At 44.0% G+C, this 23,778-nt stretch overlaps 1 long non-coding RNA gene across 1 annotated transcript in view; it reads right to left on the reverse strand.

Annotated features, from left to right (window-relative positions):
• Positions 1–5,462: 5,462 nt before the first annotated feature.
• LOC137210035 (uncharacterized) overlaps positions 5,463–23,778 on the reverse strand; it is an 82,437-nt gene continuing 64,121 nt past the window's right edge. The window contains exons 2-3 of the long non-coding RNA XR_010936243.1: positions 5,901–5,938; positions 5,463–5,818 (exon numbers count right to left, since the gene is read on the reverse strand). This is a non-coding gene — a long non-coding RNA (uncharacterized lncRNA). The remainder of the gene's footprint in view (positions 5,819–5,900; positions 5,939–23,778) is intronic.

Genomic DNA, 23,778 nt, shown 5'->3' on the forward strand with positions numbered 1-23,778 from the left:
GACTAAAGACATTTACAGAATGAATGTGAATAAACGCAGCTGTCAGAAGGGAAAGGGGCCAGAAAAAAGGGTGGACAGATTCTAAGCAAAAAAAAAAAAAAGACAAAACAAAAAAAACCCCAAAACACCAGACTGTTCTTAGAGTCATATTTCAAATCCAAGTTTTTATGTCTTTTTTCCCCCAAATTGTCATTAATTATGGATTGTGTGTCCCTTGGAAGTTTGTTAATATTATTAGTTTTGGAAAGGCGTTTCCTGCTTCTTTTCCATATGCAACTGTTTATTTAAGCAGCTGGTTCTCATTTCTGAGTGTAATTTCAGCAGTCCAGCTACAAGATAATGGGCTGAAATGTCTCAAACAAAGCTTGAATAAATAACTAACTTTGATATTGTTTTTCAGGAGTGGTTGAATACACTATTGAGTCTATTGGTATGAACCTGGCCCCTCTTTAGGAAAATGTCCCTAGATGGAAATAATAGTGGATTTGAAAATTTCTGAGTTGCATATTTTCTGAAACGCCAGCACTCTTTTTGTACATCTGACACTTTGTACTTGGAAAATGGTCTGTAACTACTCTTCAAAATACTCCTCAGAGGAAAACTGCAAAATTTCCCTTAGTTTCCAGATGAGGAAACAGGCTCTGGAAAGGCAGGCATTTCTCCCAATGTCACAGGGAGAGCATTGAGCTTGGAGACCCCGAGTCCCAGTTTCTCACCCAGTTTGTCACTCCACTCGTCCATCCCACTGTCGGGAGACTGCTCTTCCTACCAAACAGCCAAAAAGACTGTAGGGTGAACTCAGACCTAGTGAGGTGCTAGGAGAGCAATTCCAGAACAATTGTAGGAATTTGCACTTGAAATGAGTGCTTGGTGCCCCAAGCACTGAAGGATAAGGAGCAGGGTGCACAGACAGTCCACATGGGGGCCTGCATTTGACCCAGGCCCAAGGTCTCAGCTTAGCTGTCACTTCTTCCAGGAAGCCTTCCCTGATCTTGCATGACTGAATTAGGGGCCCCTCTTCTCTAGCGTATCCTCCGGCATGGGGACGAGGCCTCTGTGGCAGCGCTTGCGTCCTGCACTGTCATCACTCAAATTTGCTTCTTCTCCCCACTGTGGGCTCAGCAGTGACTTTGGCCCGCTCACCTGTGTGCCCCAGGGCTGGACATCCAACCTGACACATAGCAGGTCTCGAGAGCTCTACTTGGATAAATGAATGAATGAACAAATCGACACAGAGGGTCCCAGGGCAAGCAGCCTGGCAAAAATGTTCCTGCTTTCATCCAAGCATTTAGATTCTCACAGCCACAAGTCCCACTGAGCAGCCCGCCCTGCCTTCCTTCCTGCCCCAGGGGTGGCTGCTCGGGGTGGTGGACTGCTGCTAAGAGCTGGGCTACCTCGTGGCCGAAGGAGGACCTGTGAGCAGGCCCCCTCACCCTTTCAGGGTCCCCAAGGCTTTCCCAAGGGAGTTTGCATACCATCTGGAACGAGGGTACCACAGAAATGCTCCTCTCAGCAGAACGTGTAAGGAGCGGCTTTTCTTACCGAGGCCTGTCCTCAACGAGGCAGGCACTGGGGTCACCCACCCGGCTCCAGCCTGGCCCCTCTGGCCCCTCCTTCCTCACTGACACAGGATCTTCCTGCCCCTTCCAGGCCTGGGGGTGGGGAACTCTCTCGGGAGTCTCCATGGGAAACTCTAGGGGAATTCCAAGCCCTGAAGAGTGCTGCCATCTGAATTTGGCTTCTGTCACGGTTGCTCAAGAACACTGGCACACAGATTGGGAGGCTCAGCGCAAAATGCCTTGGTTTTCTTTCCCCAGCACCGTCGCGCCGGCCAACCCCCAGGACTCAGAAACGCCTTATTGTGTAAGCTGGAAGCAAGCAGGCCAAGCTGTAATCGGTTTTGGCACAAAGTGTAAAATCAATATATAATCACCTAACGGGCCCAAGGTCAATTTCTGTGAGTTTCACACTGCAGTTTCCATCAGGCCAAGCCGTTTCTGTGAAGCAAGGCAGGCAAAACCGTAGTCACCAGGGCACTGGGCACAATTTCAAGACTCAGCCCTTCCCAGTTGCGGAAAATCTGGGCGTGGGACATGTACCTCCAACCTGTACTCTTTGCATCTCCTTTTCTGGATGCGAGATAGAGCAGGAAACACTGGTCAAAGCAGTTACAGTGCCTAGAGAGCCGGGCGACTCTTGTTGGCAGAGATAAAGGGCTTTGTGCTTATCTATTCTCTGGAAAACGCAGGTCAGGGAATGTTCCGGGCAGCCCTCAGATGTCCCACAATAATAAAAGTTCACCGTAAATGACACTGTTGGTGTGAGATACAAGAAACAATGCAGCCAGAGGCTGACTGAGGCTGCCGGGTTCAGGCTGGGTTGGGACCCATCTCCTTATTGCCCTTGACTGAGAACGGCCAGGCTGCAGATCAGCCGGGGAGGCTGCTGCCTCGTAGGCACGGTCTGAGTGTCATGAAAGTACGAAGACTTAGAGCCTAGCCCCGGTTCTTCTCCCAAGACCTGTACAAGTCAGTGACCTGAGTAAATGGAGAAAATAGTATCTGCTCTACCTCTCAGGATGGTCATGAGGTCTCAGGATGGTCACAAGGTTTAAACCAAGTGACGGAGCGTATGTGACGGTGCCAGCTGTTAAATGCTCTTGTTTCTCATTTCTAACTCACCCGGGGTCTATGGTGCTTGGACTCTACAAACCACGTTTCTCCCTTGCCGGCTGCTCCCTGTTCATCCTGCCAAGGGCGAGGAGCAGCTACAGGCCTGGAGCGAGGCAAGCAAGTCACCTGGGATGCGAAGCTGAAGGCAGCACTGATCTCAGCTGTGGATCCTGCACCTGCACGACCCCCCGAAAGGCTCTCAGAGCTTCGGACTAAAGGCCGTTTCTTACCGCCTCAGTTTACAAACACATGCCTCGGCGTCACTGATGGAGCGCCAACCTCCTGAACTCGCCCGGGTAGTTGTTTTAATGAGTTTGGTTTCTTTGTTCCCTCCGATGACAATAGACAAGTTGCTTTTAATCAACCAGGGAGGATTCAGGGCTTCAGTTTGACTGCAGAGATTCCTGAAGGTGGTGGGAATGGGGAAGTCCAGCTCCTCAAGGGAGTTGGGCCTGGGCTGAATGAAAGGAGGACAAGATGACTCAAGTGACCTGGATTCTGCTGCTGTCAGTCATCCACGTGCCCACACATGGCCTAGCTGGCCTGCCGGAGGAGGGAAAGCAGAGAGAAGGACAAGGACGGGCTTGGAAGAAGGAATCCAATCCTTGGAAAAGGACTCAGAATTACTAAGAAGGAAAAAGAAATCACCTGGCATTCAGAGTCTGCCAAGAGCAAGCAAGCCATTCACGTGGGCATTGTTCGCCCCAGTTCCAAGGAAACCATGACTCAATCTGGTTTAAGGAAAAAAAATCTATAGGGTTTAATGATTTTGTTCCCATAATAACGCTAAATGAACCAACAACATCTTAGCTCTGCTTGGAAAAAAACACAAACCATTCTAAGGGAGTGATGCTTAAATGTGAAACTCACTCCATTCACCTCTGCCTCCTGCACTCAGACCTGCCGCTCTAACTGATATTGACATAACAAATGGCAAATCATTAAGCTGTTGATATTGCTGTTCTGGGGCATCTTGGTTACAACTGCCAGTGATCTTCGCGTCTGTTTCATCTGAGGCCTAACCTGGGCTAGCCAAATCCCACAGATGGCGGCTTAGGGCCAGAGTACAGCACATACAGCTGATTTTTTTTTTTTTTTCCATGCAAGAAAATGATAGAAACAGAACAAACGTAGTAGTTTTCAGAAAGGTTCCTTATCTCACACTGTTTAACAGGTAATTTAGAAATATACTCTTTTTGTCAGTAGTACTGTGTTAGTTTGCTAGGGCCACTGTAACAAAGGACCACAGGCTAGGTGGTTTAAGCACCTAAATCAAGGTGTCAGCAGGGTTGGCTTCCGCTGAGGCCTCTCTCCTTGGCTTCCAGGTGACCGCCTTCTCCCTGTGTCTTCACTTAGCCTTTACTCTGTGTGTCTACATCCCAATCTCTTCTTCCTATATTGGACTTGGGCCTACCCATATGACCTCATTTAACTCAATTCCCTCTTTAAAGACCCTATCTCCAAATAGTACAATCGCATTCTCAGGTACTGGGGATCAGGACTCCAGCATATGAATTTGGGGGTAGGGGACACAATTCAGCCTGTAACATGTACTAGTGATGAGAATTACATAAATAGTTAACACTGCTTGAATGGTTACTAAATGTTTGGAATTATACTGCACAGTCAACTTGAATTTAATCCTTAAAAACAATTTCATATGGTAGTTGCATCATTCTTCTCATTTTAAATATTAGTGATGAAGGCTTTAGGAGTCTAAGTGACTTGCCCAAGGTTATATTACTAGGAAGTATAGAACAGGAAGTGTAAAGTATAACATAATGTGAACCCAGGTCTGTCCAGCTCCAAAGAGGTCCAAGTTTCAGAAGATCCTGCAACTATTTCCCTCTGGCAAATCAATGAAAACAACTTTCTAACCCTTAGTAATTACACAATGAAGAGAATAAGGTGAAATATCTTTGAAAGAGAAATAATGTCTTGGGTATTTCAAATTTTAAAGGAAGAATATAATATATGCCATTTCTGGATGAGAACCAGTTTCACAACTGAGAAGCATTTTAAAGAATAAGCTAAAGAAAAAGAAAAGAAAAGCTAAAGAAAAAGAAAAGCAATGAATAATTAAACTTTATTTGTTGAAGTTCTTGGCATTGCATTAGAAAATAAATGATGATTATCCATTTTGGAGAAAACCCCAGATCTCAAGAACATACTTTGTACCATGAAATTTGAACCTTACACAAAGATAGGAACAAGAGCTAAATTGAGTAGGTAAGAAACATCTATATTTATTTTTCTCTACTTTAATTATAAAATCATGTGGTTTTATTGTTTGGCTAGACCTATTGCAAGATTATCTGGTTTAACTCTTTCATTAGCCTTACCTGTCTCAAGATTCCTATTTATTGTAATTTATTCAGAACAGTTTATCAGTGATCCAACTGTGTCACTTTTAATGTGATATCTATTTTATCTGTTTCTTTGCTCTCTGCCCCTGCTATCTGACCCATCCTAGCTAGATATTAGCCAGCTAATCTTAACAGGAAGTAAAATGAGTAAATATGATCTGAAATGATTCTTGAACTGAATATTTCAGACATTCCAGATAAACCTAAATTGGGATTCAAAATGTTAGGAATACTCAGCAAATGTGGCGGGTATTTGAATTAACTAGTTAATGTCAGCCATAGTTCTGTAATTAGCAGCAATGACTATGCGATTATCATTACAAAAAGTATACATTCAACATCTGTATATGATTTTTCAAAGTTACTATAAAAAGCAAGATGGAAAGATTTAGTTTATACCCTTAAAGAGTCAATAGAGGCAGTATTTTTTAAAATAAATTTATTTTATTTCTTTATTTTTGGCTGCGTTGGGTCTTCGTTGCTGTACGTGGGCTTTCTCTAGTTGCGGTGAGCAGGGGCCACTCTTCCTTGTGGTGCACGGGTTTCCCATTGCGGTGGCCTGTCCTGTTGCGGAGCATGGGCTCTAGGCACGCGGGCTTCAGTAGTTGTGGCATGTGGGCTCAGTAGTTGTGGCTCGCCGGCTCTAGAGCACAGCCTCGGTAGTTGTGGTGCTCTGGCTTAGCTGCTCCACAGCATGTGGGATCTTTGCAGACCAGGGATCGAACCTGTGTCCCCTGCATTGGCAGGTGGAGTCCCAACCACTGTGCCACGAGGGAAGCCCTAGAGGCAGTATTTTAAGATCAATAAAGTGCCTTGTATATATTCTGGTTAAAGATCCAAATTGGCATAAATTGATACTAACCTGCTAACCTTGAATTTATCCACAAAGAGTGTCTCAAGCTGAAACAGAGAGGAAAACAAAACATAATTCCTAACTGAAATCTTCAGTGTGATCTGAACATAAATCCACTTAATGCTAAGTTCCTAAATACATAATCCAAATTGATATTAACCTGCTAACCTTGAATTTATCCACAAAGAGTGTCTAAAGACTGAAACAGAGAGAAAAAGAAACCTAATTCCTAACCGAAATCTTCAATGTGATCTGAACATAAATCCACTTAATGCTAAGTTCCTAAATACATAATGCACAGTAGCTAATAAAAACATTTGATAGAAGGATTAAGTGACCAGAGTCAGTAGTGGCTACATTAGGACTTTAATTGCCACAAATGTTAATCTACAAAACTCTCCGAGGAGAAATAGTCCCTTTATGAGAGAATCAATATTGCTTTTTAAAATCATAAATAATGCAACGTAGGGTCAATGTCTCCGAGGAGAAATAGTCCCTTTATGAGAGAATCAATATTGCTTTTTAAAATCATAAATAATGCAACGTAGGGTCAATGTCAACATCAATTTTACCACAAAGATACACACAGACACAGTTTCACAATTTTACACAACAAAAATACCATTCTGTTCCCGGTTTCTACTGGTCGGGAAGGGAGTATGTCGCAGTTGGCTCTATTTGCGGGAGTAGCTCGGAGGTGTACTGCATACCCCATTCTCACCCCCGGCATGGAGAACCCCCCTCCTCAAGCACATTCTAATGTCCAGACCCCTTCTCCCTTCCTTTAACTACTCCCACTACACCGTATAATTCCCAAACACTTCTGTTTTTCTCTACCACATGTGGGGTTATTATCTTCTTCTTGCTACACTATAAGGTCTAGGAAGGCAGTTGGAAATTGTTCTGTTAACTTTTCTAGCTGCCCAGAACTAGTAGTCTTTCCATAAATGTTTGTTTAATAAATGAATAAATTAGTGTCTTTTTTATCACATCCAATCTCTCCAGTCTGTTGTTGGAAGCATATACCTTTACACCAATATATGATTTCTTTCCCTGGTAATAACATTTCTAATGACAAAGTATATTTTAAAAATGAATCTTCTTTGTTGATAGAATGATCACTGTACACATTCAGCTACTTTGCTGAATATTAAGCTGGCTTATCAGAATAAGATTCAATTAAACTAAAATTAGATTTTTTTCAATAATCTAGCGTGACTAAGTCTCTCTAGTATTTAAAGAAATGGACTCAGCAAACAAACATTCTTTTTAATTTTTCCAAGAAGAAAACTTTGGGGGACACAATAATTACTCTTGCATCTTGCTATGTTACTCAGATTTTAGGAGCAATATGACAGAGTGGGAGTAAAACTGTGGGAAATCCCCCCAAATTGTACTTGTGGTCCAGCCCATTGTGAAATTCTGTGGCATGGCATAGACCTGTTGCTAGGCAGCCCTGATGATGAGACCATGACTCTCTGCCTCAACAAAGCTGTGCTCCAGCCCAAGTAAACAACCCTGCTGCTTTAAGCAGGCAAAGGGCTGTCAACAGAATATTTTCACTCAGCTCTGAAAACCTACCAGTTCCAGGCTTGGAGGGTACACAGTGCTCTCTTACTAAGAGGAATCTGCTACTTAAAATAAGAGGAGACATATTTAAAAGCTAGGAGGTCACAGACCATATGACTCTCAGGGCCAAATGTTCAGAAAACAGGATTACCATTTTGTGCTTGAGTAGTTGTTTTTCTGTTGAGCCCAAGTGAGGAATATTGAATGCAGGTGTCCACATTTGCATATGTACCTCGCATGTTGCAATTCTGTTTGCCAATGGCATTGGCCTGTTGGGTCGTTTCTAGTAAGCAAGGGAACTGTTTGCATTGACCAAAGCTAACTGGGACGCTCTGCTCAAATCGCCTGCTTTTAATGCAGAGTCCTCCCCAGGACTTGAAATCCTAACTTATGGCAGAAACTTCTGAGGGCAAGAGAGTGAAGGGGGCAAAATCAGACTCATTTTATGCCCTCCTCTCTCTGTCAGTATCCTAGGAGATAGATTTTAGATGTAGCACTCCTTGAGTTAGGGAATTGTTATATTATTGGAGTTCCCTTAAGCTGTTTTTGAGTAATTCTCCAAAAAACCAGGAAGCTCCCTTTCTTCCTATTCTATTGCACACACACACATACACAACATATGTATTCTCTACCTTTGATTCTGCACAACATTTTTCTTTTTTTTATAAAATAAGTCAGTACTTCGTGTGACTCAGATAATTTTAGGGTTCAGGGGGGTATTTTGAAGTAGGCACAGTGCTATGTGGTGGTTTTAAAACATATTCACAAATTCTTTGGCATGCCTCCCTTCAAAAGGTAAAACCTAATTTCTCTTCTCTTGAGTATGGGCCAGATTTAGTGACTTGCTTCAAAGGAACAGAATGTGGCAGAAATGATGCTATGTGACTGAGTTTTGGTCCAAAAAACAGTAGCTTCCGCCTGGCACACTCTTGGATTGCTTTCTTTGGTGGAAACCAGTTACCATGTTCTAAGGACACTTAAGTGGCCCTATGGAAGGGGCCAGGAAGAGAAGGGCTGAACCTCATGCTAATAGCCAGCATCAACTTGCTAGCTGTGTAAGTGAGCTTTCTTGGAAATGAATCCTCCAGCCTGCCAAGGCTTCAGGTGGTTACAATCCCAGCTGACACCTTGACTGCAACTTCATCTGAGATTTTAGAGCGAAAAACACCCAGTCAAGCTACTCCCATTTTCCTGACCCATAGAAATTGTGAGAGTTGGTAATTGTCTATTGTTGATTTAAGCCACTAAATTTGTAGGTAATTCTTTACACAGCAACAGATACACACACTGACACTCCTTCCTCCTATGCCCAGGACAAATAATACCAATTGATTATGGAACTCTTGTCCCCTGAGCCTGGACATAGCTTTGTAACCCTTCACAATTGCATCAGGCAGCCACCAACAAAAGAGATTAAATTTATTTGCCAACATGTGTCTAGGGGACCAACTAGAACTGATGACCATTCAAGCTAACATTTTAGAAAGTGTCATTTTACTATTAATTGTAAATGAAGACAAACTTTAGCAACCCTTCTCTTGCAATGTAGATACTGTGACATAGTATTTACAACCATGCACAGGTAAAAAGTATGGCCTGTAGAGACTGATTTTTAAAATTTATTTCTGGTCTGTTTCGCATGGCCTTTTTAACTTACTCTACAAAAAGATGGTGTCATACACCAGTTCAAGGATTTGGTCAAAGTGGATTTTGTGAGTATAACCCAGTTCCTCAGGCCACAGTAGTATAGAGGTAAAAATAAAATCACTATCAAAAATGTAGCTGGGGAGTGATGTCAGCAAAATGATGGAGTGGGTAGTCGCAAGCTCTTGTTTCCCCACAGAAACACCAAAAAACAAGCTGAAACTCTCAGAACCAACTTTGTTAGAACTCCAGAAAACAGTCAAAGTTTACAGCGACCAAGAAAATGCTGAATAGAGAAAAAAGCAACTTGAAAATGGAAAGTTGGTGGCATTTTTACTTGCCCTTGCCCTGTTCCCTCCCCAGTGTGAAGGTAATTTTGAAGAGATGGCTGCCCGTGTTCCCAGTGTGGGCTACTGCTCCTTGGTTCCAGAAGGAGTAGAGCAAATCTTGTTCACACATTATTTTGTATGCCTGTTCTAACCTCTCTGGGGGTTACCTGAAGACGCTTGTCTCAGTTTTGCCTAGCTCAGACCTCAAGCCAGAAAAGCGTTGGACATTGCTTGAAAATGTTGGTAGGTAAACTAACAATCTGTAGAAGTCTAGGGCAAAAGATTATGGTCCAGAGATACAATAGATTATCTAAGGCCCAGGAGGAAAAACTGGGGAAAATTCTTTGGGAAATAGGGACATCCCCAAAGCACCTGGGTATACAGAGGAATTTAGAAAGCCATGCATAAGCTCAAGGCAAGATTCATGCTCAGAAAAGACCGGAGAAGATCCTAAGCTTTCACCTTGTGCCAATCCCTAGGCTCAGCATAAGTCTGACTGAGTTGGAACAACCCAGCAGAAAGCCAGTCTGTGAAGAATGGGAGAGATGTTTGCTCTTTTGTGTTTATCTTTTTCATGATTTGTGTTTTATTTTTGTTTTGCATTAACTTCTGGCATTTAAGGAAACTTTGTCAAACATTAGCTGAACGTAAGCAAATGGAACAGTGACCACACATGCCAAGGAATATTATTTGCAAAAATAGTTTGGAAAGTCACTGAACAAACAGGCAATCATAGCCTTCAACAATCAGCAAAAAAAATGCAACAACAAAAACAAATCTTGGGGAAGGGGAAGATTCTGATTTTCAGAGTTATGACAGTATAATATTCAAATGTCCAGTTTTCCAAAACAAAAAAACACAAAGCATGCAAAAAACAGGAAGGTTTGGCAAATTCAAAGGAACAAAATAAATGGGCAGAAACCATCCCTGAGGAAGCCCAGACATCAGACTTATGAGACAAAGACTTTAAAACAACTGTCTTAAATATGCTCAAAGAGCTAAAGGAAAATGTGCCCATAGAACTGAAGGAAATCAGGAAAACGATATATGAAAAAAAATGAGACCGTTGTAGAAAGGAACCATTCTGTAGCTGAAAAATATAATACCTATAATGAAAAATTCACTACAAGGGTTCAATAGTAAATTTGAAGATGCAGAAGAAAGAATCAGCAAATTTGAAGATAGGACCATAAAGAAGTATCCAGTCTGAGGAGCAGGAACAAGGAAAAGAAAAAAAAAAAAAACAGAGCCTAAGGGACCTGTGGGACATCATTAAGTGGACCAACATATGCTTTATAGGAGTCCCAGAAGAAGAGAGAGAAAGGAGTATAGAGAATATTTGTAGATTAATAGCCACAAACTTTCCAAATTTTATTAAATACGTGAATCTACATATCTAAGAGAAAAAGAGAGCATCCCAAAAGCAGCAGGAGAGAAGTGACTCATCATATGCAATGGATCCTTTATAAGATTAATTGTTGATTTCTCATCAGGAACTGTGGAGGGCAGAAGGTGGTGGGATGATACACCTAAAGGGCTGAAATTTAAAAAAAAAAAGTCAACTGAGAATTCTATATAAAGCAAAACTGTTCTTCAAAAATGAGGTAAAAATTAAGACATTCTCTGATAAAAAGTAGAGTTATCAGTGTGATAAAGCCCACAGCTAATAGCATAGTCCATAATGAAGGACTGAAAACTTTCTCTCTAAGATCAGGAACAAGACAAGGATGGCTGGTTTCACTGCTCCTATTCAACATTGTGTTGGAAGTTCTAGTCAGAGATACTAGGCAAAAAAGAAATAAAAGGTATTCAGATTGGAAAGGAAGAGGTAAAACTATCTTATTTGCAGGTTACATTATCCTATATGTAGAAAATCCCAAAGCATGCACAAGGAGGAAACATACTAGAGCTAATAAGCAAATTTAGCAAAGTTGCAGGGTACAAACCAACACATGATATCAGACCCTTACCTTACACCACATACAAAAATTAACTCAAAATGGATCAAAGACTTACACTTAGGAGCTAAAACTGTAAAACATTAGGGAAGACATTAGGGAAAATCTTCATGATTTAATGCCACTGAATTGTATACTGAAAAGTGGTTAAAATGGCAAATTTTATATTATATATACAGTTGACTCCTGAACAACATGGAGGTGAGGGGCACCAACCCCCTGCATAGTTGAAAATCTTCTAATCTTTGTGTAATTTTACAGTTGGCCCTCCGAATCCATGGTTCCACACCTGCAAATTCAACCAACAGTGGATCGTGTAGTACCATAGTATGTATTTATTGAAGAAAATCTGCATGTAAGTGGACCCATGCGGTTCAAACCTGTGTTGTTCAAGGGTCAACAGTATATATTTTACCACGATTGTTTAAAATGAACTTTAAAGAAGTATAGCTGAGATAGAGGAAGAGGATCTTTTGCTCTCCCTGAGCACATTTCCCTAACGCACTGCTTTGGCAGCGTTCTTTTAAAGGGTGGCTGTTGACATAGCAATTGTTAAAGCCACAAGGAAAACCCAGTAGAGGAAAACAAGACAGGTCTGCTTGCTTACCCACCGACCAACGGGGCAGGCCTCAGTTCCTTGGGAGAACCCCCATTCTCATGGCCCAGCTTCCAGGCTATGCCTCAGGTGGCCACTCAGTAACACTCCGAGGTCTTCAATAAATGTTTCCTAAAGAGATCTAACATCCCTAGAAAAATGTCCCAGGTGTGCCTAGGTGATCCTCTCAAGTACACATGGCTGCTGTTTTCCTCCTCTCCTTCTCTCCCTGTGGGAAAGCCTGCCTTGTAGGTACTGCACCAAGACACCTTCTCAGTTCCTGGTGCCCCGTTCTCCAGACTCCAGCAGACACCCTCAGGGGGGCGGGGAAGGGAAGTCCCCTTTGTTCCCCTGGTGCACAGCAGGTTAAAAGGTTACAAACCAGACTGCCTAAAGCTCTCAAAGTCTAACAGAGATTTTAGGAAATGGAGTTTTAGTTTTGTCACTCCCTCCCCTAGTGCTCAGGCAGGAATCCCCTAGGACTAGGCAGAGGTCAGTCTATGTGACAGACGCAGGGCTGTGCTTAGAAGCCTACTTTGACCTACTGCCGCTGATCTAATTTGGGAACTTCAAGTCTCTTCCTTTAGCACAAATTCTCTCTCAGGAGTAGCCTCAGGTCTCCTGCAAATATAGCCCAAGTGGGCCGCCCTTCCCGATCCCCGAACTTGCTTGGACATGCCTGCATCCTAGGGGGCGTCCACTTATTATTAATAGTTAAGGTTCACGCTGGCTTTCTCTGTGCCAGGCACAGTAGTAAAAGCTTTAGACACACTAATCTTCTTACATTTTTTTTTAATTAAAAAAAAATCCGATTATGTTTTTGATATCTACATGTTTTGGAAAATGTGCAGTGTATCAAAAAATATATAAGATCATTAAAACTTGCCCTCAATCTTGTTGCTTATTATTTCATTTAATCTCCACAAAAATGCAATGAGGAAGATCTAATTGTTTCTATTGTCCAGGCAAGGAAATCTAAGCTTGAGGAGATGTTAGGGCCCTGGCCTGAGGTCACACCTAGGAAATGGATTTGCACTGGGAGAGCCAGAGCTCCTTCCCATGGACCACACTTCCTTCTCAAGCTGAGACTGCAGCTCCATAAGTTAGTGCAGAGATTCCCTCATGCTCAGAGGTTCCTTTTACAATATTCTATACCTGGTCTTTGCTGAAAAAAAATGGAAGGTAACCCCAACTGTTGCTAGTCACAGAAGCAGCTGCTAACTATGGACTTTAGGCAAGATGACTTCCTAAACTTTTTTTAACTGCAAAATGATTACCCCCATAGTGTTAGCTAACACCTCCATAATGTCATGTAATTACTATTTCTTTTCTATGGTTTAATTTAATAAACCATTTAATATCTACTCTCTTAGCAACTTTCAAGTATAAAGTACAGTATTATTAATGAAGACTTCCTAATCTTAACTGCAAGAGTTGCAATAGTCCAAGGACCATTAGAGATAACATGTAACAGGCCTAAAGAATTGCTTGGTATTAATACATTCTTAGAAATTTTGGTTGCATGAATAAATGAATGTCCATTACAGGACAAACGTTCAATGACTGTTCCACATTTTGGTGTCTGAACAGCAATTCTACCTGGATCACTGATATTAGGGTCAAATTGAAATGGGAAACATCCCATCCACACAGTCTGACATCCTGACAATTATAGGGGAACATCCCCCCCGGGCCATAGTTAAGGTAGGAGAGGTAATTCCAAGAAGAGCAGTTATTTTGCTTCTTCTAACTTCTACAATGGTTCCTTTTTTTTTTTTTTTTTTTTTTTTTTACTGTTTTGCTATCTATCTCACCAAAGCCAGTTTCAGGTTTCTTTCAACTCTATTGCACTCAAGGGGTTTGGGAGTTCTCTCTGAATCATAGGCATAAAGATTTGCCAGAAAGTCCCTGAGTTAGCTTGGTGATGAATTCCTCCCGCAACTAGTTTTAAATCTTCTCCAGGTGCTGTTTAGTGATTGTGTGACCAGCCCACAGAATGGAGTGCCAGATTTCTTCTGCGGGTGAGACATCCTGGCTTTGGCCATATCTGGTCAAGGACTTCATAAATTCTCGAAAGTGGATCTTTCTTCCACAATCCTCAACGTCACCTGCAAGCATTAGTGAAGATGTTTTTCCACTTAAAAGTCACCTCCCCCCCCCCACAAAGTTGGCTTGGCTTCCCTGCTTCATGCTGTCACCATAAGAGAAAAAAACCCAGCTTCAGGTTGAGTCCACACCCGGCCCACTGCTTCCGTAACAATGTAGCTGGCCTCTGACTCATCCTCGCCTTGTGAATGATTCATGCACACGAACAAGCTCCGTGCATTCCCCCACCCCCGGCACTGGAACTCTCCTCAATAATACTCTACCACAGCCAGAGCCACCAGCGCCCTGTCCCCCATCCCCTTTCCTCCTCCCCACACTTCTTAGGGCTCAGAGGACCTAAATCTTGGAGACGTCCTCCCCAGGCTCTCTCAGCAAAAGTCACTGATACCAAAAGGCAGTAGGCGAAAGTTTTCTGAACAAGGGTTTTGCATTCAGGCAGGTCATGGTTCAAGTTTGAATTCCTTCAATTGTTGGCTGCATGGCTTTAGATACAACCATTTATGCCTCTAATCCTTGTTTTCCTCGTCGTAGTCAGAACACTGGGAAGATATCTGTACTAATTCCTCAGGGGGATTATGAGGATTGAATAATATGAGGCATGGAAAGCATGTAGCACATTGGAAGTGCCTCATAAGACGTAGGTATTATTATCGTCATTACTACCCAAAGACTCAGCTCCACGCAGAGACACTGGTGGTTCAGTCCACGGTGAACAGCCCTAGGCTTGCACTCAGTGATCTGCTCCTACTGTCTCACATCTCATCCCACTTGCTCACTCTCTCCAGCAATTTCCCAGAACAAGCCATCCTCCTTCCTGCCTTAGTGACATGGCACTGCTGCTTCCCTCTGTCTATAACATTCTTCCTCTTCTCATCTCCTTTGTCCCTTTTCCCAGGCTGACTTCTCGTCACTTCCCTGGGAAGCCTTGTTGAGCTCCCCCAACACCCCTAAACAGATCTGATGAAGTTCCCTCTTAATGCTGTTAAATGCTACACCTCTGTGCAACACTGTCTACAATGATAATTATTTCATTACAAATGTAACCGTTGTTGTGTGTCTATCTCCCCGCCCCCCGCACACACACACATTCACCTAGGAAATGGCTTGACACAGAATGCAAACGAATGAGAGAAAGAACGAGAGGGAGAGAGAGAGAAGGGAAAAAAGGAAAGGAGGAAGGAAGGAGGAAGAGAGGGAAGGAGGTGATAGATTCTTGGCCACAATGTGAACCACCCAAGTCATACCATTCTAGATCCTAGCCACACTGGCTCAGCTCACAAGACTGGGATTCTGTATCAACTTGCCTAGACAGCTTGAGGCCCAGTTTCTGGATCTCAGCCATCACTGTGGAGCCTAACACCAAACCAAGCTCTTCCAGACCCTTCCTTGGAGTATTAGATGCTGCTTTCAAAAGCACAAGGCAGTGCCTGAGGTTGTGCGGGGGATAAGATAAACCCCTTGAAGCATACCCCAGCCACCTGCCTGCCTTTGCGTATTTCCTTCCACCTGATCCTCACTGTGGTGCCCTACCCCCTGGTTAGCCATAGCCATGATGGCCGCCTGGACCTCGGCTAAGTTCCCACGCATTAAAGACATTAGACGCACCCCCATCCCCATCCTGCAGTGAAACCGCAGGTCTCTCTTCCACCACCGTGTGGCTGAAGCCCCAGCAGGCCTCATGCTTCTGGTTCTGGACTCTGGGGGAGACAGGGTTCAGGGTTACCGTTAGTACTTCTAGGACAGTTGAGGAACCTAACTCTCAGTGGAACATCCAGGGAGCATTGCTCACCAACTTCCCATGGAATATTGTAGAAACTTGACATTTCTATGAATTTTTAAAATAACTCATTTGAAAAACATTATTTTTTTCAAAACAAAAATAATGTAACCACCTAAATGGGAAAAGAATTTGGAAAAGAATAGATACATGTGTATGTATAACTGATTCACTTTGCTGTACACCTGAAACTATCAGAACATTGTTAATCAACTCTACTCCAATATAAAATAAAAAGTTAAAAAAAAAGGAAAAATCGTATTTTTTCAAGAAGCTTCTAACTTTCTTAGGGTTTCCCTACCACAACTGCGTTAAAAGAACCCATGTACCAGCCTGACCCCAGCTCAACACACCCATATTTTAGTCGTATTCTATGCTAACCCCCATGTCTAGCTTTGTTTCTATGGGAAAACGCATGCTCAGAGCCAATCAACCAATCTGAATACCAGTCTTGGAACCTCAATCCTTGGCAAGTGGAGGGTTGGCTGCCTGTCCACCAGAGCACAGGCCTCCCTACAGGTGGGAATGGGAGAAGGTCCAGGAGGGGTGTAGTTCATGTTCAACTTTAAAGTAATGAGACTGGTTGAGGTACATGTCTGGGGAAATGGATCACTCGCCAAGTGGCCCTTCTTTCTCTTCCCCACCATGTGGCACCATCCACCCACCCCCACCCCCAGTCTTTGTTCACACTGATGCTTCTCAACGGGATTCCTTCTACCTTCCCCTCCACCTGGTTAGACTCAGCCCATCTTCTAGGTCTACCTTGAAGCTTCCTGAGACTTCTCCAGACTGTACCCACCTGCCCTTCTGAACTCTTAGGCCCTTAGCACACATCCCCGTCTCAACTTGTTCTAGAATTGTCTCATATACATTTCTCCCAATCACATTATAAACTCCTCAAGGGCAGTGCCATGTCTGATGCATCTCTACAGGGTGAGCTCATATTGATTCTCATGAACCCTCGATCCTTTCATGGAATTGGAGCTGAAGTCCTGGCCATCTCCTACCCCCTCTCTACCACACATTTTCTAGCTCTCTAACCTCACAGGAAACGGGGAGGATGAACTATGACCACCCAGAACACCCCGGTGTCATGTATGTCAACTAAAGGTGTGGTTGTTTATATCCCCCAAAGATTTCTGTTGTGAGTGGGAAACCACATGCTTTCCAGGAAGGAAGGACATCCTATCAGTTCAACAGGCTCAGCTATTGTGTTGTGTGGGGTCATGGGTACAGAGGACAATCAGAGGGACCAAATGATTCTGTGTAAGAGAAGCTGAGGGAGCTACCCAGGTGAAGGAATCTTCTAGAGAGAGGCTGGAAAGAGGAGGGAGCTGGAAGGAGAGCCTGTGTGGCTGCAAGTTTGAGGAGAGAGACAGGACCTGGAAGATAGAGATGGAGAAGGCAGCTGGAGAAGCCAGTGCAAGGGGTGAAGCTGTGGGGTAAAGAAAGATATGTTAAAGGACAATTTTAAAGAAGGTCATGCTGTGTGACATAGTATATATACCCCCACTTCCCTCTCTTGGAAACCTTCAGTAAAAATCGACATCATTCCTTGAAATTTTTAGAATCAGATATATGGAGTTTGGGGTTCATTTTTTCAATAAGGCCACAGGAGTTCTCGTGGTGGGAGAGGGTGAACGCAAAGACTTCCAACAAAGCCCAGCTTGGGACAAATGGATAATGTATTCTTTCTTTCTTTCTTTTTCTTTCTTTTTTTTTTGAGAGTGTCAGAGTCATCCTTCATTGGTACAAAGACTAAATAAGAAAAGTACAATTTGTGAGAATAAAAAAGAAAAAGTTACCCTGAGTCCCACCAGGTTAAGAAAATTTTTCCTTATTTTTTTTTTCAAATCCTAATTGAACCTTTAAGAAATGCGTTCTTAACCCAGGTCCTGGGGAGAACTCTGAGACAAAGGAGGAGCTCCATCTTTGGCAGCCTATGTTGTACCCATGGACAGCGGATTGCTGGTTATGGCTCAATTAGCAGGAACCCCCCCCCAAATCCAACAGTTCTGAAGAACGCTTGGCTGTCCCTTCTCGGGGAAGCCCCAGGGCTGAGCAGGAGCTCCCCACCTTTGGGGGAGAGCATTTGGCCCCAGCATCCGTACGCTGTGGGCCACAGAGCACGCTCACGCCTATCATTTTAATTCCAGAAGCAGGAGCAAGCCAATAGCAACAGCCTGTGACCTGTGGGTGTCAAACACACCAGACAGTGGTCAGCATGTAGGTAACAGATGGGAGGGGAGGTGTTCCTTGGCTGTGTTGGGGGAAGGCTGAGGGCCTCTTCCATTTCAAAGCCTGTGGTTTTCTCTGTCAAGAACAGCTGGCCACACAGGGGCGGCCCTTGGGAAAGTCTGCCCCTCAGGCCTCTGATCCTATAGGTCAGGCGTGGTTACTTTAAAAATAAACTCTGGTGACTGTAACCCTGGCTCAGCTCATGAGTTTGTGTTCTTGGACTCAAGACATGGGCTGCAGCTATGATCTGCATTCACCAACATTAGTCATTTCAGCATGTGAGAGTGAGTTCAGGAGGAAAGAGCCAGTTCAACTGCTGACTCTTGCTCTGCTGCTTTTCTCTGTGGAACCAAACAAAACACCTCAGTCCTCCCTCGTCCCTCTTGCTTCAGTCACCCCTGCTCAGGCTTAGCTACCTTCACTCGACAAAAGTTTATTCTGGACCATTTCACCACACCAGACACTGCTAGACACTGGGAATTCAGAGGTGAACAAAATAGACATGGCTCCTGCCCTCAAGGGCTTTAGAGTCTTTTTGGATGTGTATTAGTTTTCTGTGGCTGCTGTAACAAAGACCATTCTTGCGGTGACTTAAAACAATAGAAATGTATTGTCTCACAGTTCTGGAGGCCGGAAGTCCAAAATCAAGGTGTTGGCAGGGCTGAGCTTCTTCCAAAGTCTCTACTGAAGAATCCTGCCTTGTCTCTTCCTAGCTTCTAGGGGTTGCTGGCAACCCTTGGCGTTCCTTGGCGTGTAGATGCCTCATTCCAATCTCTGCCTCTGTCTTCATGTGGTCTTCTCCCCTGTGTGCCTCTGTGTCTGTGTCTAAATGTCCTTCCTCGTATAAGGACACCAGTCATACTGGATTTAGAGCCCACCCTAAACCAATATGACCTCATCTTGACTCATTACATCTGTAAAGACACTCTTTCCCCATAAAGGTCACATTCTGAGGTTCCAGGTGGATATGAATTTGGGGGGAGGCTGGCGGACACTGTTCAACCCAGTACAGGGTATTGAATGGTAAATCAATAAACATAGAGATAAAAAGATATGGGGCACTATTATATGGTAAGTATTAACCTGGTGGTTTTCTGTATATTTCTCTCCATCCTCCTTCTCACTAGTACACCTCGTCATTATACAGCAACACAGGAAGATGCTTGGATGCATGATGCTTGTAGAGTCTGTTTTCCTCTCCTGGATAAGAACCTGGATAAGCCAGGGCCTGGAGAGAGGACAGTGAGGAGACAGCATGGCAACAAAGAACAGGGGCAGTGGGGGGAAGCGGAGTAGGGCAGTCTTCACATGGAGAGGAATGGCTGCCTTCTGTGGGGAGGACTAGGGAAGGGAGTGGCTGGGCTGTCCTTGAGGGCCAGTCCCCCACCACACACACACACACACACACACACACACACACACACACACACACTCTCTCTCACACACACACACACACACACACACACACACACACACACACACACACACACACAACTCCTCACGCATCCCAGGCACTTGGAGGTCCATCTAAACCAAGGGGATGAGACTTGGACACCTGTGTGGAAATGGAGTAGTAGGAGATGCTGAATAGAACCAGCTGGATTTTCTGTCTGAGCTGAGGCCACGGTGGACACAGCACCACTGTCTAAGTAATTGCAGACGGCAATAGGAAGGCGACAGGTCCACGGACAGAATAACAGAGGGGGCTGCTCTCAACGGAGGGCCAGAGAGTTGCTCTCTGAGGAAGTGGCTGCTAAGATGGAACACAGGATAGGAGGAAGTTCACGGGCAGAGGGGCAGGGGTGGGGGCTTGTCTGGCAGAAGGAACAGCTGTGTGCAGGTCCCAAGGAAGGAAAGAGATGGGTCCTCTCAGTCTTCTGGATGGAGGCCCTGAGCTGGCGGGAAGCAAGCAAGGGAGAGAGACACTAAGTGGGGTGAAGAGGGAGGCCCGGGCTGGAGCCTCAGGCCTGGCAGGTCATGGTAAGAAATCTGGAGGTAAAATCAACCACAAATAGAAAAGTAATATATTTACCTCATGGACTACTGTGATGACTTTATGATTTTATATGTAAAATATATTAAAATTTTTAATATATAAAATTTATATATATATATATAAAATCTCATAAAATATACATATCTGTCTGTATGTATGTATATAAAGTACTTAGTTCAAGGCGTGGCGTAAAGGGAATGACTGTTACTGTTACTGTTACTGTTTGTTAGCAAATAGCCCTGGAATGACTGTCTGACTGACACACAGAACAGACACCCGAGCCCCACCCTGGTGATTCAGGAATCTTGGCATGAGGAGGAAAACTGTAGCCTTTAGGGGTCACACAAGTGATGCTGACCAAGCCAGGACCTGGAACCATGCCTCTGAGCCCCAAATTATAAACTCATGGCCAGTAGCACCACCCATCCCCTGACCCCTCGGTCCCCCTGTCCTTGCCCCGTCTCAGGTTGCCCCAGTCACCTGACAAGGAGCCAAGGCCTAAAATAGCCACCATATGCCTTGGTCCGAAAACGCTTTCCTGCCCATTTGATATTTTTGTCACTGTGAATGCCTCCTAGTCTGCATTTAAAACGTGAAGACAGGGCTTCCCTGGTGGCGCAGTGGTTGAGAGTCCGCCTGCCGATGCAGGGGACATGGGTTCGTGACCTGGTCCCGGAGGATCCCACATGCCGCGGAGCGGCTGGGCCCGTGAGCCATGGCCAATGAGCCTGCGCATCCGGAGCCTGTGCTCCGCAACGGGAGAGGCCACAGCAGTGAGAGGCCTGCGTATCGCAAAAAAAACAAAAACAAAAAAAAGTGAAGACACTTATTCAGGCATCATCAATGTACTAGGCCATGTTCTCAAGGTGGGGTCCCTGGACCAGCAGCAACAGCAGCACCTGGAGCTTGCTAGAAATATAAATTCTCCCCTTCCACCCAGACCTATTGAATCAGAGACTCCAGGGGTGGGACGCAGCCATCTGCTTTAACAAGGCGTCCAGGTGATCCTGATGCGTGATACGGTTGAGAACACCGGCAGCGCTGCACTGGGCGTTGTACCAGAGGCCAAATGCAGGCTACCCTCACCAGGTGGATCGCAGGGCTCATTGGGAATGAGCTTACTACCCCGTCTCTTCCTCCTACTTTCTGTGTGGTCAGTCACACAGGATATAAGACTTATTAATTAATTAAACAAATACTGAGTGCCTATTCTATGCCAGGGACTGAGCCAAAAAGTGGGGTATAGTGGAGAACAAGCCACTTGGGGCCTGGCCTCACGAAGCTAAGAGAAGACTTTCAACAGATCATCACCTAGTAAGTAATAGCTTACAAGACCTGCAGAGTGGTTTTTTTTTTTAAATCAGGGCTTCTCAAACTTTGATTTGCATACGAGTCACCTGGGATCTTGTTAAAATGCAGATTCTGCTTTGGTAGGTCTGTGGCGGGGCCTGAGAGTCTGCATTTCTGGGTTTTTTTAAATTTTTATTTTATATCGGAGTAGAGTTGATTAACAATGTTGTGTTGGTTTCAGGTGTACAGCAGAGTGATTCAGTTATACGTATACATGTATCTATTCTTTTTCAAATTCCTTTCCCATTTAGGTTATTACAGAGTATTGAGCAGAGTTCCCTGTGCTATACAGTAGGTCCTTGTTGGTTAGCTATTTTAAATATAGCAGTGTGTACATGTCAATCCCAAACTCCCAATCTGTCTCTACCCACCAACCCTTCCCCCTGGTAACTGTAAGTTCATTCTCTAAGTCTGTGAGTCTGTTTCTGTTTCGTAAATAAGTTCGTTTGCATCACTTTTTTTAAAGATTCTGCGTATAAGCGATATCATATATTTGTCTTTCTCTGACTTATTTCACTTAGTATGATAATCTCCAGGTCCATCCACGTTGCTGCGTATGGCGTTATTTATTCTTTTTAATAGCTAATATTCCATTGTATATATGTACCACATCCTCTTTATCCATTCATCTGTTGATGGACATTTAGGTTGCTTCCGTGTCTTGGCTATTGTAAACAGCACTGCAATGACCATTGGGGTGCATGTATCCTTTCAAACCACGTTTTCCTCTGGATATATGCCCAGAAATAAGATTGCTGGATCATACGGTAGTTCTGTTTTTAGTTTTTTAAGGAACCTCCATACTGTTCTCCATAGTGGCTGTATCAATTTACATTCCCACCGACAGTGCAAGAAGGTTCCCTTTTCTCCACACCCTCTCCAGCATTTATTGTTTGTAGACTTATTGATGATGGCCATTCCGCCTGGTGAGAGGTGATATCTCATCGTAGTTTTGATTTGCATTTCTCTAATAATTAGTGATGTTGAGCATGATTTCATGTGCCTCTTGGCCATCTGTTATGTCTCCTTCGGAGAAATGTCTGTTTAGGTCTTCTGCCCATTTTTTGATTGGGTTGTTTATTTTTTTGATATTGAGCTGCATGAGCTGTTTGTAAATTTTGGAGCCCTTGGAGTCTGCATTTCTAACAGGCTCTGAGGTGAGTCTGAGGGTGCCAGTCTGAGGGCCACACTTTGAGTAGCAGACCTCTTAAGGCAATTTTGTATCTGTTATCCCATTCTAGCCCAGCATTTCTGTGATAGGAAAAAGTGTCAGGAATTATTATGCTCATTTTCAAGTGAGAAAACCAAGGTCCTAAGACCTCCTTACAACAAGGGCTTGCACCCCAGAACCCAGGAGCTCCTCGGGCCTCTGCCGAGTTATCAAGAGGTGCTGGCAGCCCAGACAAAGGAGGAATACAGCTCCCTGATTAGCTCCCAGCTCTCCTTTTATCACAGAACCGCAGAGTTCCCCCTGCACCCGTCCTGAAGTGGGGGAGAGAGCTGCGGCGTTCTCCCTCCTGTCCAGGACTTTGATAAGAAAACAGACGCGAATTTATGATGCCACCAATCAAAATGAGCTCTCGGGGCAGCGCTGAATGATAAGGAAGGTGTACTCCCCCGTCCTTAACGGGGAAGAATAACACTGGAACTTTGCAGCCCCTCTCACTCCCTGGCTTTGAAAAATAAAAGCCTCCCAATCTCCTTCCTACAGCGAAGGGAAAATGGGGCGCAGGCTTTTCTTGGCTTGTTTCCAGTCGGGGCAGCTGGAATCTATTGGTCACATTCAAGCAGTCAGTCACTCTTTCCCCCGATGGGCTAGCTGGATAACTGCTGTGTTTCATTTGAGAATGCTACTTCCCCTCTTGGGCCTCCCCACTCCAGGCTGAGGGGTACCCCATCAGGGCCACCCTTTACCTCTAGTGACCTGGATCTGTTTCTTGCCTACACTGAACTTTCTCAAGATTTGGGGAGGTGGTGTGATTCCAAGGGATTTGGGGGATTCTTCCTTTTGGAGACTTCACCCCACATCATATCGAACATACAGAAAACATCCACATCTCATGTGTTCAATATCTGGCCAATTTGAACAAATTATTTAATATTTTGGCTGTAAAAATATAACGACTTTTCTAATTCTGCTTTTGAAGTGATTTTGCCTACAAGGAATAAATTCAATTTACGATGGGTCATGTTTTCTCAACAATCATTATGCAAACTAGAAAATCTCTGCAAAGTAAGAAAAGCAAGCCTTATTGTTTTGAAGCATCATGAATTTTTTATGAATTCCAAATTTAACTGTTCACGAAGCTTAGCGTGATTTTTTCG

The sequence above is a fragment of the Pseudorca crassidens genome, chromosome 17 (genome assembly GCF_039906515.1).
Source record: "Pseudorca crassidens isolate mPseCra1 chromosome 17, mPseCra1.hap1, whole genome shotgun sequence".
Lineage (NCBI taxonomy): Eukaryota > Metazoa > Chordata > Mammalia > Artiodactyla > Delphinidae > Pseudorca > Pseudorca crassidens.